The sequence below is a fragment of the Anarrhichthys ocellatus genome, unplaced genomic scaffold (assembly GCF_004355925.1).
Source record: "Anarrhichthys ocellatus isolate YVR2014 unplaced genomic scaffold, GSC_Weel_1.0 scaffold5, whole genome shotgun sequence".
In the NCBI taxonomy this organism is placed as follows: domain Eukaryota; kingdom Metazoa; phylum Chordata; class Actinopteri; order Perciformes; family Anarhichadidae; genus Anarrhichthys; species Anarrhichthys ocellatus.
Window position 1 is genome coordinate 1,622,967 of NW_022280035.1, and position 5,315 is coordinate 1,628,281.

The 5,315-nt window shown below is 41.1% G+C and overlaps 1 protein-coding gene across 1 annotated transcript in view; it reads right to left on the reverse strand.

Annotated features, from left to right (window-relative positions):
• Nucleotides 1-3,866: 3,866 nt before the first annotated feature.
• eif2d (eukaryotic translation initiation factor 2D) overlaps nucleotides 3,867-5,315 on the reverse strand; it is an 8,933-nt gene continuing 7,484 nt past the window's right edge. Inside the window, exon 10 of the transcript XR_004212688.1 lies at nucleotides 3,867-5,020. The gene's annotated coding sequence lies outside the window, so the exon portion shown is untranslated. The remainder of the gene's footprint in view (nucleotides 5,021-5,315) is intronic.

The following is a 5,315-nucleotide window of genomic DNA, read 5'->3' on the forward strand; positions in this document are numbered from 1 at the left end:
GTTGTAGTGGGGATGGTTGTGGTAGTGGCAGTGTGTGGCTTAAATACCATCTTTATTTGGCAGCCTCGCTCTCGGAGAGAGGAGATCCTTTCAGCCAGCAGCATTACACTGTTTTGTTGGGTTGATATGTTATTGCCATTTACTGCTACACACACCCATACATGCACCTCAGGACTGACAACTGATACCTACCCTTTGTATTGTTCAATTTATGTTTGTGTAAAAATAAAAATGCTTTTCTTAGCAGCCAGCTCCTTTGTCTCTCTGAGCTGTGACAACAGAACAAGCCTATTGTCCTTGTTGAAATGAGTATGTATGAGTATGCATGTAAAGCACATCTAATTACACAGTGATAAAAAATTATCCAACAGGAACACACCCACTTCACACCCAATTTCAATGAGCAGCTGTGGGTGTGGGCCAGCTGATTGGCACATTTGTAAAACATTCTTGGGTCAGGAGGTTTGCCATGAGGCCCATTGATCTTTCGTTCACAGGTAGTTCTGGTAGTGGGAGTTGTGGTAGTTGTAGTGGGGTTGGTTGTGGTAGATATAGTAGGATAGTCAAAGCACTTGCAGTATTGTCTCAAGACCAAATTTGTTGGTGGTGTTGGATGTAGGCTATTCCAGCCGTATCTCTCTCCTCTCCTCTTGAGGCTTCAGCCGTGCTGCTTTGAATAGGGAGTCATGCTAATGTGTGGCTGCGGTAGGACAACAGAACGCCATCTGGACTGCTCACATGTGCTACCTGGTAGTTGATGGGCAATGCAGTTGGGGCAGTCCCGTTGCTCTGAAAGTAAATGTCCCCCCTCCCTCTAATTGCAGTGGGATTCATAATTGCACAATTGTATGATGTGGAGCCACGCGCAATTATGAATCCCACTGCATTTCTTGGCAAGACCCGACCTGCGTAGCTGGTTGAGACGGAGATGATTGGTTAAGGTTACACATTGACCGTGAGTAGTTAGGGTCAGTGTAGCTTAATGGTCAGAGCATAGGACTTGAACAAATCGTGTTACAGCTACCTGGTCAATCCTAGTGCTTGAAGTCTACCCAGGGCAGGTCTTGATAAGAAAAGTTCCACCAGAACTGTTGCCCCTGGATTGAATGTTCATTTCACTACCATAATTTCCCAATGTCTTTTCCAGGTTTTTCAACTGTTCTCTCTTTTGTCAGTTTGTCGTTGTGACCAACTTGAGTGGACAACTGCTTATACTTTGTTTGAAAAATTAGCTCGAGCCGATGTAAAAATCTTTAATCACAGGACATTTATTCTTCTAGTCTAAGGGTCACTTTCTCGTAATCAGGAAGTCATGGTCGCAAATCAGCCAGGCGTAAGTATTTGACGCCTCTACAGGTTTATTAAACATTTGCTGAGACACCTAGTGTCACAGAAAGTTCACACGGAACCATTTGAGGACACAGCTCTAAACACGTACAGAGGACATGAGCTTATGTCAGATGTATAACATTCACTAATTATTAAATGCATAATAATTAGTCATTTAGATTTTTCCCCAACATACTTTCAACGGCATCTGGCAGTTGACATGCTCTTCACAGACAAATCCCTGTTTTCACTGTACCAGGCAGATGGCCCACAGCATGTATAGCGCTGTGTGGGCAAGCGGTTTCCTAATGTCAACATGGTGAACAGAGGGCCGCTTGGGAGCAGTGGGGTTATGGTATGGGCTGGCATAAACTATGGACAATGAAAGCAGGTGCATTTTATTGATGATAATGTAAATGCACAGAGATACCATGAAGATATCCTAAAACCCATTGCCATGCCATACATCTATCACTTCACGTTGCAGGATTACAATGCATGGACCCATGTTGCAAGGATCCATACACAATAGGCTATATGCACACGGTGGTGGTGACGTAAATCGGGTAAAATATAATCCAGCTGAACCATTTCTGCTGTAGCAGAACTGTCTTGTACATTTGAGCTAAATTCTGTTGATATAAAAGATCATGTATGGTACAGGTAATTTACTGGTGTAAAACTAGTCTCACGTCTTACCAAATTTAGTTTGAATCATTTACTTTAGCTTAGTCTTTACCAGAGCTGGCAAATGGATGCTAACACCGGTGAATTAGCCATGCACTAACCTCAGCCTACTTCAGACTGGTCGAACACTCTGGGAGCTGCTGGTTTTTTCAGGGTATTAAGTTGTTCCTGGGTTGCCCATATCAGTTGTGGAAGAAGTACTCGGGAACTTTTTCCGAAGATAAAAAATACTAAATGAACATCATGCTGTATTGAAGAAGACTTGAAACTAGAGATTGAGACCATAAACTCATGTTTACAATGTTTACTGAGGTAATAAATCAAGAGAGAAGTAGAGTCATTTTCTCATAGACTTCTATACAACCAGAGGTATGTTTTTTGGCTTCACTTTTCAGAACCGGAGGTTGCCTACTGGTCTGTCCTCAGTTCAAAATGAGAGGACGTAGATCTGCATCGAGGGTTTGTCAATCACGTTGAGGGTGCAGAGACCTCAGTGGTGCCGACAGTTCAGACTTTCCAAGGTATTCGTAATCTTTGTATTAATCAGCATACTGATTCAACATGTTGAAAACAAAAAAATGAGACAGTGCATGTGTCGTACGTATCAGTCTGGCTTATGTATTGGACACGATTTCCTGCACAATATATTTACTTGCCACAAGACAGATATTTATTTTTTGGAGAACAGCCAAAAAGTTTCTTCAGCAGATGGGGCATCTGTACAGAGACAGAGAGAGAGAGGGAGAGAAAGAGAGAGAGACAGAGACAAAGAGAGACAGACAGAGACAGAGAGGGAGAGAAAGAGAGAGAGACAGAGACAAAGAGAACGAGACAGAGACAGAGAGGGAGAGAAAGAGAGAGAGACAGAGACAAAGAGAGACAGACAGAGAGAGAGAGAGAGAGAGGAAGAGAGAGAGAGAGAGAGACAGAGAGACAGACAGAAAGACAGAGGGAGACAGAGACAAAGAGACAAACAGAGACAGACAGAGAGAGAGAGAGACAGAGAAAGCGTGCCAGTCGGTGCATAATGCTCTGATTTGTAGAAGCCTGTATCGTATGTCAGATGTATGTAGGCTGCTGATCTACAGCTCAGCCCGGTTACTTCTAAGGTCAACAGAGTCAAAAGGTCTGTTCAGCAGCAGACGGACAGAGGGCATCACAGAACATCGTGAGCAGAGATAGGAGGTACAAAGGAACACACAAAAAACCGCCCTCCACTGACTGGAAGGTTATTTCCTAAATGTCAACTGCATTGCAGAGCTGATCCAAATCAGATCCACAGACATCCAAACAGAAAGATTGGATAATGGGAACATCCAACTCAAAATTAGGCCACCCTGTAGTAATTACATTATAAGTCATTACAATTAGCCCGTTCTGTTGTCCTGGCTCTAAGACAGAAGAGTTTGTCTTTTGTATTTGGGTACGTGTTTAACGACGGGATACTTTTTAGGAAACTATTCGAGCACTGGTGTAAATGTGCACGACTACCAGCTTAATTCTTTGTTGTCCATAAATTCCTGATTTAAGTTTTTAAGAATTGCCGAGTTCGATTTCATTGTCAGTAGCTAGAAAGCCTTAACTGCCTTTCATTAAATCAAGCCGTCTTAGAATAAAGCTGGGGTAGGCAGTTTTTTTCTTTTTCTAAATACAATTAAAAACTGTCATTTAATAATTATATTTTAATGTTTAAGCATGCTTTATTATTTAATTTAGGACCCTTAAGGAACATTTACCACATTTCTTCTCACACTTTTTTGATTATTCACTACAGGACTGCAATAAACTGGTCATTAAAACAACATTTTTTATATTATCCGTCCATCTTTTCTTTCTTCACAAAATCAAAAACGACATTCCTCCACAGAGAGCACTAACCAACTACAGCTCATCGTCTTAACATCGTCAAACAACAATATGCGCCAACCAATATATATATTAAAATACTCGGAATCACGCAGAGAAATTTGTAAAACACAAAAATATTCCCAAAGGCTAGAATAGATGCAATACTGTACACTGTTACTTTCCCTTACTGTCAATCTATCCTACGCCAACTGAGAAAAAATGTGCTGACATCCTTGAAAATAATACTTTTAGACATGAAAACAATAAAAAAAAGTTACAAGAATGTATTGTTGGTTCCCGGCATGCAGCCCAACTATTCAATGCATGCGGTTGATTCTACAATCAACATCTGTCGTTGAAGTTATTAAGTGAAATAGGTGAGATTGTAACAGCATGTTACAAATACACTGACGCCTTCTGTGACAGTCTCCCTTTCATTTTCACTGCAGTCCTTTGACTTATAACAGGAAAAGCACAGATCAGCACAGTCAGGCTATTAATAACTTAAATGATGGCTCTGCTCTATTCAAATGTGTGAAAGTGAGCCCGCATGCGTAACACAACCTTTACGACATATCACGGCAGGGTCAACATAGGTGGTGTTAATAAAAAACAATGAATTATGGTCCCAATCTGTTTAGTGTGTAAGACCACAACACCGGGAGGCCTGACTCACCTAAATGGAATGGGGCCATAATTCATTAATCACGTGTTTTCACCCAGCGGGGCCATGTATGTCAAAAAAAGACTGCTTTGAACAGGACCTCCACCAGGACCCTGAAACCGAGGCAGCTGACGAGCTCAGACATAACTAATCATATTACTTTCACCTGTGTCTTTCACCTGTGTCTTTCACCTGTGTCGAACGTGACGAATCAAAAGTGGGTTCTCAGATGTGTTACTCAAAGGTCCAAAGTACATCTTTTAAAATAACGTTTTTTGCTTGTTGTCTCCTATTATATACTTTCGCAAATATTGCGCATGTGCAGAGACTGTGTCTGTTATGTCAGAATAGTAAATATACGTAAAGTGTCAACAGGTGCAGTGTTCTTAAACTTGGATCATTTCATGTCCTAAGTCCCAGTTCCCATCACAGACCGCCACAGATCACATCCAGGTCTCTCCAGTCACACGAGGACAACAGGCTTCCAGAAGCCTTCAAAAGAATACAAAAAAACATGAACATCCTGTTAGAGCCATCTGTGGGCTACCTGCTGTGCAGTGGTTTGTATTTGTTGGTAAATGTATTATTGTTATCATATTATATTACAGTGGATTTCTCGCCTAAAAATAAATATCAGAAGTGAAGTTAATGGTGAAATACAAAAATAAAAAAATGTGGATATTTCATTTTTTTAATGTTAAATGTACAACACTTGTTGCGGAGGAAAAGGAAACCATGAATTTGGCTGAAGGCACAACTCTTTGGCTGAAAACGAATTGTTTTCACA